At 41.5% G+C, this 16,255-nt stretch overlaps 7 non-coding genes across 7 annotated transcripts; all 7 read right to left on the bottom strand.

The window, feature by feature from the left end:
• Nucleotides 1-1,896: 1,896 nt before the first annotated feature.
• On the bottom strand, nucleotides 1,897-1,978 carry trnas-aga (transfer RNA serine (anticodon AGA)). Its single transcript has one exon. It is a non-coding gene; the product is annotated as a tRNA-Ser (tRNA).
• Nucleotides 1,979-4,198: 2,220 nt separating this feature from the next.
• trnas-aga (transfer RNA serine (anticodon AGA)) lies at nucleotides 4,199-4,280 on the bottom strand. Its single transcript has one exon. It is a non-coding gene; the product is annotated as a tRNA-Ser (tRNA).
• A 2,219-nt stretch (nucleotides 4,281-6,499) lies between these two features.
• Nucleotides 6,500-6,581, bottom strand: trnas-aga (transfer RNA serine (anticodon AGA)). The gene has a single exon. It is a non-coding gene; the product is annotated as a tRNA-Ser (tRNA).
• A 2,219-nt stretch (nucleotides 6,582-8,800) lies between these two features.
• Nucleotides 8,801-8,882, bottom strand: trnas-aga (transfer RNA serine (anticodon AGA)). Its single transcript has one exon. It is a non-coding gene; the product is annotated as a tRNA-Ser (tRNA).
• A 2,219-nt stretch (nucleotides 8,883-11,101) lies between these two features.
• On the bottom strand, nucleotides 11,102-11,183 carry trnas-aga (transfer RNA serine (anticodon AGA)). Its single transcript has one exon. It is a non-coding gene; the product is annotated as a tRNA-Ser (tRNA).
• Nucleotides 11,184-13,402: 2,219 nt separating this feature from the next.
• On the bottom strand, nucleotides 13,403-13,484 carry trnas-aga (transfer RNA serine (anticodon AGA)). Its single transcript has one exon. It is a non-coding gene; the product is annotated as a tRNA-Ser (tRNA).
• A 2,219-nt stretch (nucleotides 13,485-15,703) lies between these two features.
• Nucleotides 15,704-15,785, bottom strand: trnas-aga (transfer RNA serine (anticodon AGA)). The gene has a single exon. It is a non-coding gene; the product is annotated as a tRNA-Ser (tRNA).
• Between the last annotated feature and the right edge of the window lie 470 nt (nucleotides 15,786-16,255).

Here is a 16,255-nt window from a genome sequence, read left to right as displayed (position 1 = left end):
GTGAGGGTCAGGCTATCATGTTATTTAAAGAGTCATAATTTTAGCACAGAGTTACTGTTTGTGGTTCCCACAAGTGGATATATTTCAAAACACTATAAAACTCTTTATGACCTTCCTATGAACTTGCATAAAGCCTATTCCAACCCTTCAATGATGCGCCGGCGAGATGTTGAATCGTCTTTGAAAACTGAAACATTGTCACAAAACAAATTCAGTGCATTGTAAGCATGTTTTGCATTGATTCTAGTGTTAAATCAAAGAAGAGAAATAATACCCGTTTCTTGAAATATTGCAATATTTGTCTTTGAATTTGGATAAGCAATGCTATTTACTCAAATTTACATAGCGCGCTATGTTGTTAAATGTATAAAATGTATATACCAGCATCTGATTAGCTTTCGATTTCAACAGGGAAAAAAAGGAAAAAAGAAAATGGTATATATTTTGCAAAATGAGTGAGACCTTTCTCTGGGACAGCTCATTTTTAAACAGCATGCTGATCTCTTGCCAATAAAGTCAGTGAATGAACTCTACATTGATACAAGGAAAATGGTAACAAATCAATCCTACCAATTGACCAGAATGTTGACAAGACCCAAAAGTCGAAACACTAACTAAACAAGCTGCAGGAAATGGGCTTGTTGGTCTAGGTGTCTGAGTGTTGCTTAGGGTGTGAGTGGTCACAGGTTCAATTGGTTGATGAGCCTTTCATCTTTACATGTGATACACAGTTGCACAGCACCATGCGTCATTGTCTCCTTATGAAATGAGCAAAATAAATGACTTCTGCTTCTTACGAATGTCCAGTAAAAAGGGTACTAGATTGCGCTACTAAGAGGCTTTTTATTCTAGGCTTGCGATAGTAGCTTTGGGTGCAAGAGTTCCTATGTTCAACTGGCCCAAAAGTCCACCTTGACCTCGAAACACTGGTTGCTGTGAGAGCATTCAGGTTTGTGTTTAATTTTGTTAAGTGAAGTTGAGCTTCAGACAAAGCAATGGTGTCCACGTCCTTTCCTGGTGATCCAGTGTCCCACAGAGAATACATTTTGGACAGATTACTCTAAAATAATTGAAAGAGTGCATTAACTCTAAGACTCGCGTTAACTTGGGTTTAGAAATAAACTCCCCAGGTCCAAAATTGGCTTGTTATGTTTTTAGGAATTTTCAATGGCAACCCTCACCTTAAAGCAATGTCTATGTCTAGAGAGAAATGGGTCACCCTAGGTCCAACTTTAAAGCTAGCGCTTTAAAAGTCGGTGACCTCCCTCTGTCCAAGGCCTAGAATAAAGCCATTGAATTATAGGTGGCTAAGGGAAATCATTGATGCACAAGCCTCGCGGTCATGTTTTTTTTTTTTAAGTGTATTTTGCCCTGTCATTTCCAATGTGTAATTCACAGGCTAAACAAGTTGAGGCCGAATGATGCATAGCCACAAAAATCTCCGTGCACCATCTGGTCAAGGTTTAGATTAGAGCCATCGAGTTTGGTGCCGATAGGTCAAAGCACTAGTGTGCAGGCCTTAGGAGTGTTCTTTTCAAAAGCTATGTAAAGATGATATCGAAGGACTAGCTATAATGTAACAGTCAAGTTATATTTGGCTTGCAACTAGACTCTGTAGGGTGGAAGAACAACAGGACCAGAAATAGGTTGTCTTTCGGTACCTATTACAGATAGACCTCTTCGTAACAATTGGGTGAAGTAAGAAAGCCAGCTATGGTGGAACCGCAGCATAGCCAAAGGCACAAAGAAAGCCTCAAATGATCATGCCTTTGATGGCCAAATAAGACAGCTCAGCACATGGAAGGTCACACTGAGAAGATAGCTTGGATTCCCTCACAAACAGCAAAGCAGGTTTTGCGTGCAGACTCACAGATCACAAACAGTAGAGCACACTCACGTAGTCAGCAGGACTCGAACCTGCGCGGGGAAACCCCAATGGATTTCTAGTCCATCGCCTTAACCTCTCGGCCATGACTACCACGGATCCCGGGGCGATGCTCTACAGCTCTGACGCTGAAGAGCACCGATGCAATGCAGCAAATGTTGAGTGAGAAAAGCATCCCAGAAGTGGGATTCAAACCCTCATCTCTAGGAGAGACTGAGACCTAAACGCAGAGCCTTTGCCCCGTCGGACACCCTGACACGTCTGCTGTTGCGGCGGCGACCACGATACCATGCACTCTCTTTTTATGTAATGAAGAGCACCATCTTTGAGCCAGATTTGTCCATAAACTGACAGAACTCTATCATGCTACAGATAAAGAAAGTTAACAACAATTCTTATCAATGCACATGTTCTGGAAAAATCTTATGTGAGGGTCAGGCTATCATGTTATTTAAAGAGTCATAATTTTAGCACAGAGTTACTGTTTGTGGTTCCCACAAGTGGATATATTTCAAAACACTATAAAACTCTTTATGACCTTCCTATGAACTTGCATAAAGCCTATTCCAACCTTCAATGATGCGCCGGCGAGATGTTGAATCGTCTTTGAAAACTGAAACATTGTCACAAAACAAATTCAGTGCATTGTAAGCATGTTTTGCATTGATTCTAGTGTTAAATCAAAGAAGAGAAATAATACCCGTTTCTTGAAATATTGCAATATTTGTCTTTGAATTTGGATAAGCAATGCTATTTACTCAAATTTACATAGCGCGCTATGTTGTCAAATGTATATACCAGCATCTGATTAGCTTTCGATTTCAACAGGGAAAAAAAGGAAAAAAGAAAATGGTATATATTTTGCAAAATGAGTGAGACCTTTCTCTGGGACAGCTCATTTTTAAACAGCATGCTGATCTCTTGCCAATAAAGTCAGTGAATGAACTCTACATTGATACAAGGAAAATGGTAACAAATCAATCCTACCAATTGACCAGAATGTTGACAAGACCCAAAAGTCGAAACACTAACTAAACAAGCTGCAGGAAATGGGCTTGTTGGTCTAGGTGTCTGAGTGTTGCTTAGGGTGTGAGTGGTCACAGGTTCAATTGGTTGATGAGCCTTTCATCTTTACATGTGATACACAGTTGCACAGCACCATGCGTCATTGTCTCCTTATGAAATGAGCAAAATAAATGACTTCTGCTTCTTACGAATGTCCAGTAAAAAGGGTACTAGATTGCGCTACTAAGAGGCTTTTTATTCTAGGCTTGCGATAGTAGCTTTGGGTGCAAGAGTTCCTATGTTCAACTGGCCCAAAAGTCCACCTTGACCTCGAAACACTGGTTGCTGTGAGAGCATTCAGGTTTGTGTTTAATTTTGTTAAGTGAAGTTGAGCTTCAGACAAAGCAATGGTGTCCACGTCCTTTCCTGGTGATCCAGTGTCCCACAGAGAATACATTTTGGACAGATTACTCTAAAATAATTGAAAGAGTGCATTAACTCTAAGACTCGCGTTAACTTGGGTTTAGAAATAAACTCCCCAGGTCCAAAATTGGCTTGTTATGTTTTTAGGAATTTTCAATGGCAACCCTCACCTTAAAGCAATGTCTATGTCTAGAGAGAAATGGGTCACCCTAGGTCCAACTTTAAAGCTAGCGCTTTAAAAGTCGGTGACCTCCCTCTGTCCAAGGCCTAGAATAAAGCCATTGAATTATAGGTGGCTAAGGGAAATCATTGATGCACAAGCCTCGCGGTCATGTTTTTTTTTTTTAAGTGTATTTTGCCCTGTCATTTCCAATGTGTAATTCACAGGCTAAACAAGTTGAGGCCGAATGATGCATAGCCACAAAAATCTCCGTGCACCATCTGGTCAAGGTTTAGATTAGAGCCATCGAGTTTGGTGCCGATAGGTCAAAGCACTAGTGTGCAGGCCTTAGGAGTGTTCTTTTCAAAAGCTATGTAAAGATGATATCGAAGGACTAGCTATAATGTAACAGTCAAGTTATATTTGGCTTGCAACTAGACTCTGTAGGGTGGAAGAACAACAGGACCAGAAATAGGTTGTCTTTCGGTACCTATTACAGATAGACCTCTTCGTAACAATTGGGTGAAGTAAGAAAGCCAGCTATGGTGGAACCGCAGCATAGCCAAAGGCACAAAGAAAGCCTCAAATGATCATGCCTTTGATGGCCAAATAAGACAGCTCAGCACATGGAAGGTCACACTGAGAAGATAGCTTGGATTCCCTCACAAACAGCAAAGCAGGTTTTGCGTGCAGACTCACAGATCACAAACAGTAGAGCACACTCACGTAGTCAGCAGGACTCGAACCTGCGCGGGGAAACCCCAATGGATTTCTAGTCCATCGCCTTAACCTCTCGGCCATGACTACCACGGATCCCGGGGCGATGCTCTACAGCTCTGACGCTGAAGAGCACCGATGCAATGCAGCAAATGTTGAGTGAGAAAAGCATCCCAGAAGTGGGATTCAAACCCTCATCTCTAGGAGAGACTGAGACCTAAACGCAGAGCCTTTGCCCCGTCGGACACCCTGACACTTCTGCTGTTGCGGCGGCGACCACGATACCATGCACTCTCTTTTTATGTAATGAAGAGCACCATCTTTGAGCCAGATTTGTCCATAAACTGACAGAACTCTATCATGCTACAGATAAAGAAAGTTAACAACAATTCTTATCAATGCACATGTTCTGGAAAAATCTTATGTGAGGGTCAGGCTATCATGTTATTTAAAGAGTCATAATTTTAGCACAGAGTTACTGTTTGTGGTTCCCACAAGTGGATATATTTCAAAACACTATAAAACTCTTTATGACCTTCCTATGAACTTGCATAAAGCCTATTCCAACCTTCAATGATGCGCCGGCGAGATGTTGAATCGTCTTTGAAAACTGAAACATTGTCACAAAACAAATTCAGTGCATTGTAAGCATGTTTTGCATTGATTCTAGTGTTAAATCAAAGAAAAGAAATAATACCCGTTTCTTGAAATATTGCAATATTTGTCTTTGAATTTGGATAAGCAATGCTATTTACTCATATTTACATAGCGCGCTATGTTGTCAAATGTATATACCAGCGTCTGATTAGCTTTCGATTTCAACAGGAAAAAAAAGGAAAAAAGAAAATGGTATATATTTTGCAAAATGAGTGAGACCTTTCTCTGGGACAGCTCATTTTTAAACAGCATGCTGATCTCTTGCCAATAAAGTCAGTGAATGAACTCTACATTGATACAAGGAAAATGGTAACAAATCATTCCTACCAATTGACCAGAATGTTGACAAGACCCAAAAGTCGAAACATTAACTAAACAAGCTGCAGGAAATGGGCTTGTTGGTCTAGGTGTCTGAGTGTTGCTTAGGGTGTGAGTGGTCACAGGTTCAATTGGTTGATGAGACTTTCATCTTTACTTGTGATACACAGTTGCACAGCACCATGCGTCATTGTCTCCTTATGAAATGAGCAAAATAAATGACTTCTGCTTCTTACGAATGTCCAGTAAAAAGGGTACTAGATTGCGCTACTAAGAGGCTTTTTATTCTAGGCTTGCGATAGTAGCTTTGGGTGCAAGAGTTCCTATGTTCAACTGGCCCAAAAGTCCACCTTGACCTCGAAACACTGGTTGCTGTGAGAGCATTCAGGTTTGTGTTTAATTTTGTTAAGTGAAGTTGAGCTTCAGACAAAGCAATGGTGTCCACGTCCTTTCCTGGTGATCCAGTGTCCCACAGAGAATACATTTTGGACAGATTACTCTAAAATAATTGAAAGAGTGCATTAACTCTAAAACTCGCGTTAACTTGGGTTTAGAAATAAACTCCCCAGGTCCAAAATTGGCTTGTTATGTTTTTAGGAATTTTCAATGGCAACCCTCACCTTAAAGCAATGTCTATGTCTAGAGAGAAATGGGTCACCCTAGGTCCAACTTTAAAGCTAGCGCTTTAAAAGTCGGTGACCTCCCTCTGTCCAAGGCCTAGAATAAAGCCATTGAATTATAGGTGGCTAAGGGAAATCATTGATGCACAAGCCTCGCGGTCATGTTTTTTTTTTTAAGTGTATTTTGCCCTGTCATTTCCAATGTGTAATTCACAGGCTAAACAAGTTGAGGCCGAATGATGCATAGCCACAAAAATCTCCGTGCACCATCTGGTCAAGGCTTAGATTAGAGCCATCGAGTTTGGTGCCGATAGGTCAAAGCACTAGTGTGCAGGCCTTAGGAGTGTTCTTTTCAAAAGCTATGTAAAGATGATATCGAAGGACTGGCTATAATGTAACAGTCAAGTTATATTTGGCTTGCAACTAGACTCTGTAGGGTGGAAGAACAACAGGACCAGAAATAGGTTGTCTTTCGGTACCTATTACAGATAGACCTCTTCGTAACAATTGGGTGAAGTAAGAAAGCCAGCTATGGTGGAACCGCAGCATAGCCAAAGGCACAAAGAAAGCCTCAAATGATGATGCCTTTGATGGCCAAATAAGACAGCTCAGCACATGGAAGGTCACACTGAGAAGATAGCTTGGATTCCCTCACACACAGCAAAGCAGGTTTTGCGTGCAGACTCATAGATCACAAACAGTAGAGCACACTCACGTAGTCAGCAGGACTCGAACCTGCGCGGGGAAACCCCAATGGATTTCTAGTCCATCGCCTTAACCTCTCGGCCATGACTACCACGGATCCCGGGGCGATGCTCTACAGCTCTGACGCTGAAGAGCACCGATGCAATGCAGCAAATGTTGAGTGAGAAAAGCATCCCACAAGTGGGATTCAAACCCTCATCTCTAGGAGAGACTGAGACCTAAACGCAGAGCCTTTGCCCCGTCGGACACCCTGACACGTCTGCTGTTGCGGCGGCGACCACGATACCATGCACTCTCTTTTTATGTAATGAAGAGCACCATCTTTGAGCCAGATTTGTCCATAAACTGACAGAACTCTATCATGCTACAGATAAAGAAAGTTAACAACAATTCTTATCAATGCACATGTTCTGGAAAAATCTTATGTGAGGGTCAGGCTATCATGTTATTTAAAGAGTCATAATTTTAGCACAGAGTTACTGTTTGTGGTTCCCACAAGTGGATATATTTCAAAACACTATAAAACTCTTTATGACCTTCCTATGAACTTGCATAAAGCCTATTCCAACCTTCAATGATGCGCCGGCGAGATGTTGAATCGTCTTTGAAAACTGAAACATTGTCACAAAACAAATTCAGTGCATTGTAAGCATGTTTTGCATTGATTCTAGTGTTAAATCAAAGAAAAGAAATAATACCCGTTTCTTGAAATATTGCAATATTTGTCTTTGAATTTGGATAAGCAATGCTATTTACTCATATTTACATAGCGCGCTATGTTGTCAAATGTATATACCAGCGTCTGATTAGCTTTCGATTTCAACAGGAAAAAAAAGGAAAAAAGAAAATGGTATATATTTTGCAAAATGAGTGAGACCTTTCTCTGGGACAGCTCATTTTTAAACAGCATGCTGATCTCTTGCCAATAAAGTCAGTGAATGAACTCTACATTGATACAAGGAAAATGGTAACAAATCATTCCTACCAATTGACCAGAATGTTGACAAGACCCAAAAGTCGAAACATTAACTAAACAAGCTGCAGGAAATGGGCTTGTTGGTCTAGGTGTCTGAGTGTTGCTTAGGGTGTGAGTGGTCACAGGTTCAATTGGTTGATGAGACTTTCATCTTTACTTGTGATACACAGTTGCACAGCACCATGCGTCATTGTCTCCTTATGAAATGAGCAAAATAAATGACTTCTGCTTCTTACGAATGTCCAGTAAAAAGGGTACTAGATTGCGCTACTAAGAGGCTTTTTATTCTAGGCTTGCGATAGTAGCTTTGGGTGCAAGAGTTCCTATGTTCAACTGGCCCAAAAGTCCACCTTGACCTCGAAACACTGGTTGCTGTGAGAGCATTCAGGTTTGTGTTTAATTTTGTTAAGTGAAGTTGAGCTTCAGACAAAGCAATGGTGTCCACGTCCTTTCCTGGTGATCCAGTGTCCCACAGAGAATACATTTTGGACAGATTACTCTAAAATAATTGAAAGAGTGCATTAACTCTAAAACTCGCGTTAACTTGGGTTTAGAAATAAACTCCCCAGGTCCAAAATTGGCTTGTTATGTTTTTAGGAATTTTCAATGGCAACCCTCACCTTAAAGCAATGTCTATGTCTAGAGAGAAATGGGTCACCCTAGGTCCAACTTTAAAGCTAGCGCTTTAAAAGTCGGTGACCTCCCTCTGTCCAAGGCCTAGAATAAAGCCATTGAATTATAGGTGGCTAAGGGAAATCATTGATGCACAAGCCTCGCGGTCATGTTTTTTTTTTTAAGTGTATTTTGCCCTGTCATTTCCAATGTGTAATTCACAGGCTAAACAAGTTGAGGCCGAATGATGCATAGCCACAAAAATCTCCGTGCACCATCTGGTCAAGGCTTAGATTAGAGCCATCGAGTTTGGTGCCGATAGGTCAAAGCACTAGTGTGCAGGCCTTAGGAGTGTTCTTTTCAAAAGCTATGTAAAGATGATATCGAAGGACTGGCTATAATGTAACAGTCAAGTTATATTTGGCTTGCAACTAGACTCTGTAGGCTGGAAGAACAACAGGACCAGAAATAGGTTGTCTTTCGGTACCTATTACAGATAGACCTCTTCGTAACAATTGGGTGAAGTAAGAAAGCCAGCTATGGTGGAACCGCAGCATAGCCAAAGGCACAAAGAAAGCCTCAAATGATGATGCCTTTGATGGCCAAATAAGACAGCTCAGCACATGGAAGGTCACACTGAGAAGATAGCTTGGATTCCCTCACACACAGCAAAGCAGGTTTTGCGTGCAGACTCATAGATCACAAACAGTAGAGCACACTCACGTAGTCAGCAGGACTCGAACCTGCGCGGGGAAACCCCAATGGATTTCTAGTCCATCGCCTTAACCTCTCGGCCATGACTACCACGGATCCCGGGGCGATGCTCTACAGCTCTGACGCTGAAGAGCACCGATGCAATGCAGCAAATGTTGAGTGAGAAAAGCATCCCACAAGTGGGATTCAAACCCTCATCTCTAGGAGAGACTGAGACCTAAACGCAGAGCCTTTGCCCCGTCGGACACCCTGACACGTCTGCTGTTGCGGCGGCGACCACGATACCATGCACTCTCTTTTTATGTAATGAAGAGCACCATCTTTGAGCCAGATTTGTCCATAAACTGACAGAACTCTATCATGCTACAGATAAAGAAAGTTAACAACAATTCTTATCAATGCACATGTTCTGGAAAAATCTTATGTGAGGGTCAGGCTATCATGTTATTTAAAGAGTCATAATTTTAGCACAGAGTTACTGTTTGTGGTTCCCACAAGTGGATATATTTCAAAACACTATAAAACTCTTTATGACCTTCCTATGAACTTGCATAAAGCCTATTCCAACCTTCAATGATGCGCCGGCGAGATGTTGAATCGTCTTTGAAAACTGAAACATTGTCACAAAACAAATTCAGTGCATTGTAAGCATGTTTTGCATTGATTCTAGTGTTAAATCAAAGAAGAGAAATAATACCCGTTTCTTGAAATATTGCAATATTTGTCTTTGAATTTGGATAAGCAATGCTATTTACTCATATTTACATAGCGCGCTATGCTGTCAAATGTATATACCAGCGTCTGATTAGCTTTCGATTTCAACAGGAAAAAAAAGGAAAAAAGAAAATGGTATATATTTTGCAAAATGAGTGAGACCTTTCTCTGGGACAGCTCATTTTTAAACAGCATGCTGATCTCTTGCCAATAAAGTCAGTGAATGAACTCTACATTGATACAAGGAAAATGGTAACAAATCATTCCTACCAATTGACCAGAATGTTGACAAGACCCAAAAGTCGAAACATTAACTAAACAAGCTGCAGGAAATGGGCTTGTTGGTCTAGGTGTCTGAGTGTTGCTTAGGGTGTGAGTGGTCACAGGTTCAATTGGTTGATGAGACTTTCATCTTTACTTGTGATACACAGTTGCACAGCACCATGCGTCATTGTCTCCTTATGAAATGAGCAAAATAAATGACTTCTGCTTCTTACGAATGTCCAGTAAAAAGGGTACTAGATTGCGCTACTAAGAGGCTTTTTATTCTAGGCTTGCGATAGTAGCTTTGGGTGCAAGAGTTCCTATGTTCAACTGGCCCAAAAGTCCACCTTGACCTCGAAACACTGGTTGCTGTGAGAGCATTCAGGTTTGTGTTTAATTTTGTTAAGTGAAGTTGAGCTTCAGACAAAGCAATGGTGTCCACGTCCTTTCCTGGTGATCCAGTGTCCCACAGAGAATACATTTTGGACAGATTACTCTAAAATAATTGAAAGAGTGCATTAACTCTAAGACTCGCGTTAACTTGGGTTTAGAAATAAACTCCCCAGGTCCAAAATTGGCTTGTTATGTTTTTAGGAATTTTCAATGGCAACCCTCACCTTAAAGCAATGTCTATGTCTAGAGAGAAATGGGTCACCCTAGGTCCAACTTTAAAGCTAGCGCTTTAAAAGTCGGTGACCTCCCTCTGTCCAAGGCCTAGAATAAAGCCATTGAATTATAGGTGGCTAAGGGAAATCATTGATGCACAAGCCTCGCGGTCATGTTTTTTTTTTTAAGTGTATTTTGCCCTGTCATTTCCAATGTGTAATTCACAGGCTAAACAAGTTGAGGCCGAATGATGCATAGCCACAAAAATCTCCGTGCACCATCTGGTCAAGGCTTAGATTAGAGCCATCGAGTTTGGTGCCGATAGGTCAAAGCACTAGTGTGCAGGCCTTAGGAGTGTTCTTTTCAAAAGCTATGTAAAGATGATATCGAAGGACTGGCTATAATGTAACAGTCAAGTTATATTTGGCTTGCAACTAGACTCTGTAGGCTGGAAGAACAACAGGACCAGAAATAGGTTGTCTTTCGGTACCTATTACAGATAGACCTCTTCGTAACAATTGGGTGAAGTAAGAAAGCCAGCTATGGTGGAACCGCAGCATAGCCAAAGGCACAAAGAAAGCCTCAAATGATGATGCCTTTGATGGCCAAATAAGACAGCTCAGCACATGGAAGGTCACACTGAGAAGATAGCTTGGATTCCCTCACACACAGCAAAGCAGGTTTTGCGTGCAGACTCATAGATCACAAACAGTAGAGCACACTCACGTAGTCAGCAGGACTCGAACCTGCGCGGGGAAACCCCAATGGATTTCTAGTCCATCGCCTTAACCTCTTGGCCATGACTACCACGGATCCCGGGGCGATGCTCTACAGCTCTGACGCTGAAGAGCACCGATGCAATGCAGCAAATGTTGAGTGAGAAAAGCATCCCACAAGTGGGATTCAAACCCTCATCTCTAGGAGAGACTGAGACCTAAACGCAGAGCCTTTGCCCCGTCGGACACCCTGACACGTCTGCTGTTGCGGCGGCGACCACGATACCATGCACTCTCTTTTTATGTAATGAAGAGCACCATCTTTGAGCCAGATTTGTCCATAAACTGACAGAACTCTATCATGCTACAGATAAAGAAAGTTAACAACAATTCTTATCAATGCACATGTTCTGGAAAAATCTTATGTGAGGGTCAGGCTATCATGTTATTTAAAGAGTCATAATTTTAGCACAGAGTTACTGTTTGTGGTTCCCACAAGTGGATATATTTCAAAACACTATAAAACTCTTTATGACCTTCCTATGAACTTGCATAAAGCCTATTCCAACCTTCAATGATGCGCCGGCGAGATGTTGAATCGTCTTTGAAAACTGAAACATTGTCACAAAACAAATTCAGTGCATTGTAAGCATGTTTTGCATTGATTCTAGTGTTAAATCAAAGAAGAGAAATAATACCCGTTTCTTGAAATATTGCAATATTTGTCTTTGAATTTGGATAAGCAATGCTATTTACTCATATTTACATAGCGCGCTATGCTGTCAAATGTATATACCAGCGTCTGATTAGCTTTCGATTTCAACAGGAAAAAAAAGGAAAAAAGAAAATGGTATATATTTTGCAAAATGAGTGAGACCTTTCTCTGGGACAGCTCATTTTTAAACAGCATGCTGATCTCTTGCCAATAAAGTCAGTGAATGAACTCTACATTGATACAAGGAAAATGGTAACAAATCATTCCTACCAATTGACCAGAATGTTGACAAGACCCAAAAGTCGAAACATTAACTAAACAAGCTGCAGGAAATGGGCTTGTTGGTCTAGGTGTCTGAGTGTTGCTTAGGGTGTGAGTGGTCACAGGTTCAATTGGTTGATGAGACTTTCATCTTTACTTGTGATACACAGTTGCACAGCACCATGCGTCATTGTCTCCTTATGAAATGAGCAAAATAAATGACTTCTGCTTCTTACGAATGTCCAGTAAAAAGGGTACTAGATTGCGCTACTAAGAGGCTTTTTATTCTAGGCTTGCGATAGTAGCTTTGGGTGCAAGAGTTCCTATGTTCAACTGGCCCAAAAGTCCACCTTGACCTCGAAACACTGGTTGCTGTGAGAGCATTCAGGTTTGTGTTTAATTTTGTTAAGTGAAGTTGAGCTTCAGACAAAGCAATGGTGTCCACGTCCTTTCCTGGTGATCCAGTGTCCCACAGAGAATACATTTTGGACAGATTACTCTAAAATAATTGAAAGAGTGCATTAACTCTAAGACTCGCGTTAACTTGGGTTTAGAAATAAACTCCCCAGGTCCAAAATTGGCTTGTTATGTTTTTAGGAATTTTCAATGGCAACCCTCACCTTAAAGCAATGTCTATGTCTAGAGAGAAATGGGTCACCCTAGGTCCAACTTTAAAGCTAGCGCTTTAAAAGTCGGTGACCTCCCTCTGTCCAAGGCCTAGAATAAAGCCATTGAATTATAGGTGGCTAAGGGAAATCATTGATGCACAAGCCTCGCGGTCATGTTTTTTTTTTTAAGTGTATTTTGCCCTGTCATTTCCAATGTGTAATTCACAGGCTAAACAAGTTGAGGCCGAATGATGCATAGCCACAAAAATCTCCGTGCACCATCTGGTCAAGGCTTAGATTAGAGCCATCGAGTTTGGTGCCGATAGGTCAAAGCACTAGTGTGCAGGCCTTAGGAGTGTTCTTTTCAAAAGCTATGTAAAGATGATATCGAAGGACTGGCTATAATGTAACAGTCAAGTTATATTTGGCTTGCAACTAGACTCTGTAGGGTGGAAGAACAACAGGACCAGAAATAGGTTGTCTTTCGGTACCTATTACAGATAGACCTCTTCGTAACAATTGGGTGAAGTAAGAAAGCCAGCTATGGTGGAACCGCAGCATAGCCAAAGGCACAAAGAAAGCCTCAAATGATGATGCCTTTGATGGCCAAATAAGACAGCTCAGCACATGGAAGGTCACACTGAGAAGATAGCTTGGATTCCCTCACACACAGCAAAGCAGGTTTTGCGTGCAGACTCATAGATCACAAACAGTAGAGCACACTCACGTAGTCAGCAGGACTCGAACCTGCGCGGGGAAACCCCAATGGATTTCTAGTCCATCGCCTTAACCTCTCGGCCATGACTACCACGGATCCCGGGGCGATGCTCTACAGCTCTGACGCTGAAGAGCACCGATGCAATGCAGCAAATGTTGAGTGAGAAAAGCATCCCACAAGTGGGATTCAAACCCTCATCTCTAGGAGAGACTGAGACCTAAACGCAGAGCCTTTGCCCCGTCGGACACCCTGACACGTCTGCTGTTGCGGCGGCGACCACGATACCATGCACTCTCTTTTTATGTAATGAAGAGCACCATCTTTGAGCCAGATTTGTCCATAAACTGACAGAACTCTATCATGCTACAGATAAAGAAAGTTAACAACAATTCTTATCAATGCACATGTTCTGGAAAAATCTTATGTGAGGGTCAGGCTATCATGTTATTTAAAGAGTCATAATTTTAGCACAGAGTTACTGTTTGTGGTTCCCACAAGTGGATATATTTCAAAACACTATAAAACTCTTTATGACCTTCCTATGAACTTGCATAAAGCCTATTCCAACCTTCAATGATGCGCCGGCGAGATGTTGAATCGTCTTTGAAAACTGAAACATTGTCACAAAACAAATTCAGTGCATTGTAAGCATGTTTTGCATTGATTCTAGTGTTAAATCAAAGAAGAGAAATAATACCCGTTTCTTGAAATATTGCAATATTTGTCTTTGAATTTGGATAAGCAATGCTATTTACTCATATTTACATAGCGCGCTATGCTGTCAAATGTATATACCAGCGTCTGATTAGCTTTCGATTTCAACAGGAAAAAAAAGGAAAAAAGAAAATGGTATATATTTTGCAAAATGAGTGAGACCTTTCTCTGGGACAGCTCATTTTTAAACAGCATGCTGATCTCTTGCCAATAAAGTCAGTGAATGAACTCTACATTGATACAAGGAAAATGGTAACAAATCATTCCTACCAATTGACCAGAATGTTGACAAGACCCAAAAGTCGAAACATTAACTAAACAAGCTGCAGGAAATGGGCTTGTTGGTCTAGGTGTCTGAGTGTTGCTTAGGGTGTGAGTGGTCACAGGTTCAATTGGTTGATGAGACTTTCATCTTTACTTGTGATACACAGTTGCACAGCACCATGCGTCATTGTCTCCTTATGAAATGAGCAAAATAAATGACTTCTGCTTCTTACGAATGTCCAGTAAAAAGGGTACTAGATTGCGCTACTAAGAGGCTTTTTATTCTAGGCTTGCGATAGTAGCTTTGGGTGCAAGAGTTCCTATGTTCAACTGGCCCAAAAGTCCACCTTGACCTCGAAACACTGGTTGCTGTGAGAGCATTCAGGTTTGTGTTTAATTTTGTTAAGTGAAGTTGAGCTTCAGACAAAGCAATGGTGTCCACGTCCTTTCCTGGTGATCCAGTGTCCCACAGAGAATACATTTTGGACAGATTACTCTAAAATAATTGAAAGAGTGCATTAACTCTAAAACTCGCGTTAACTTGGGTTTAGAAATAAACTCCCCAGGTCCAAAATTGGCTTGTTATGTTTTTAGGAATTTTCAATGGCAACCCTCACCTTAAAGCAATGTCTATGTCTAGAGAGAAATGGGTCACCCTAGGTCCAACTTTAAAGCTAGCGCTTTAAAAGTCGGTGACCTCCCTCTGTCCAAGGCCTAGAATAAAGCCATTGAATTATAGGTGGCTAAGGGAAATCATTGATGCACAAGCCTCGCGGTCATGTTTTTTTTTTTAAGTGTATTTTGCCCTGTCATTTCCAATGTGTAATTCACAGGCTAAACAAGTTGAGGCCGAATGATGCATAGCCACAAAAATCTCCGTGCACCATCTGGTCAAGGCTTAGATTAGAGCCATCGAGTTTGGTGCCGATAGGTCAAAGCACTAGTGTGCAGGCCTTAGGAGTGTTCTTTTCAAAAGCTATGTAAAGATGATATCGAAGGACTGGCTATAATGTAACAGTCAAGTTATATTTGGCTTGCAACTAGACTCTGTAGGGTGGAAGAACAACAGGACCAGAAATAGGTTGTCTTTCGGTACCTATTACAGATAGACCTCTTCGTAACAATTGGGTGAAGTAAGAAAGCCAGCTATGGTGGAACCGCAGCATAGCCAAAGGCACAAAGAAAGCCTCAAATGATGATGCCTTTGATGGCCAAATAAGACAGCTCAGCACATGGAAGGTCACACTGAGAAGATAGCTTGGATTCCCTCACACACAGCAAAGCAGGTTTTGCGTGCAGACTCATAGATCACAAACAGTAGAGCACACTCACGTAGTCAGCAGGACTCGAACCTGCGCGGGGAAACCCCAATGGATTTCTAGTCCATCGCCTTAACCTCTCGGCCATGACTACCACGGATCCCGGGGCGATGCTCTACAGCTCTGACGCTGAAGAGCACCGATGCAATGCAGCAAATGTTGAGTGAGAAAAGCATCCCACAAGTGGGATTCAAACCCTCATCTCTAGGAGAGACTGAGACCTAAACGCAGAGCCTTTGCCCCGTCGGACACCCTGACACGTCTGCTGTTGCGGCGGCGACCACGATACCATGCACTCTCTTTTTATGTAATGAAGAGCACCATCTTTGAGCCAGATTTGTCCATAAACTGACAGAACTCTATCATGCTACAGATAAAGAAAGTTAACAACAATTCTTATCAATGCACATGTTCTGGAAAAATCTTATGTGAGGGTCAGGCTATCATGTTATTTAAAGAGTCATAATTTTAGCACAGAGTTACTGTTTGTGGTTCCCACAAGTGGATATATTTCAAAACACTATAAAACTCTTTATGACCTTCCTATGAACTTGCATAAAGCCT

Source organism: Electrophorus electricus, chromosome 13, assembly GCF_041902795.1.
Source record: "Electrophorus electricus isolate QZ-2024a chromosome 13, ASM4190279v1, whole genome shotgun sequence".
NCBI lineage: Eukaryota > Metazoa > Chordata > Actinopteri > Gymnotiformes > Gymnotidae > Electrophorus > Electrophorus electricus.
This window is presented reverse-complemented; position numbering and strand designations above follow the sequence as displayed.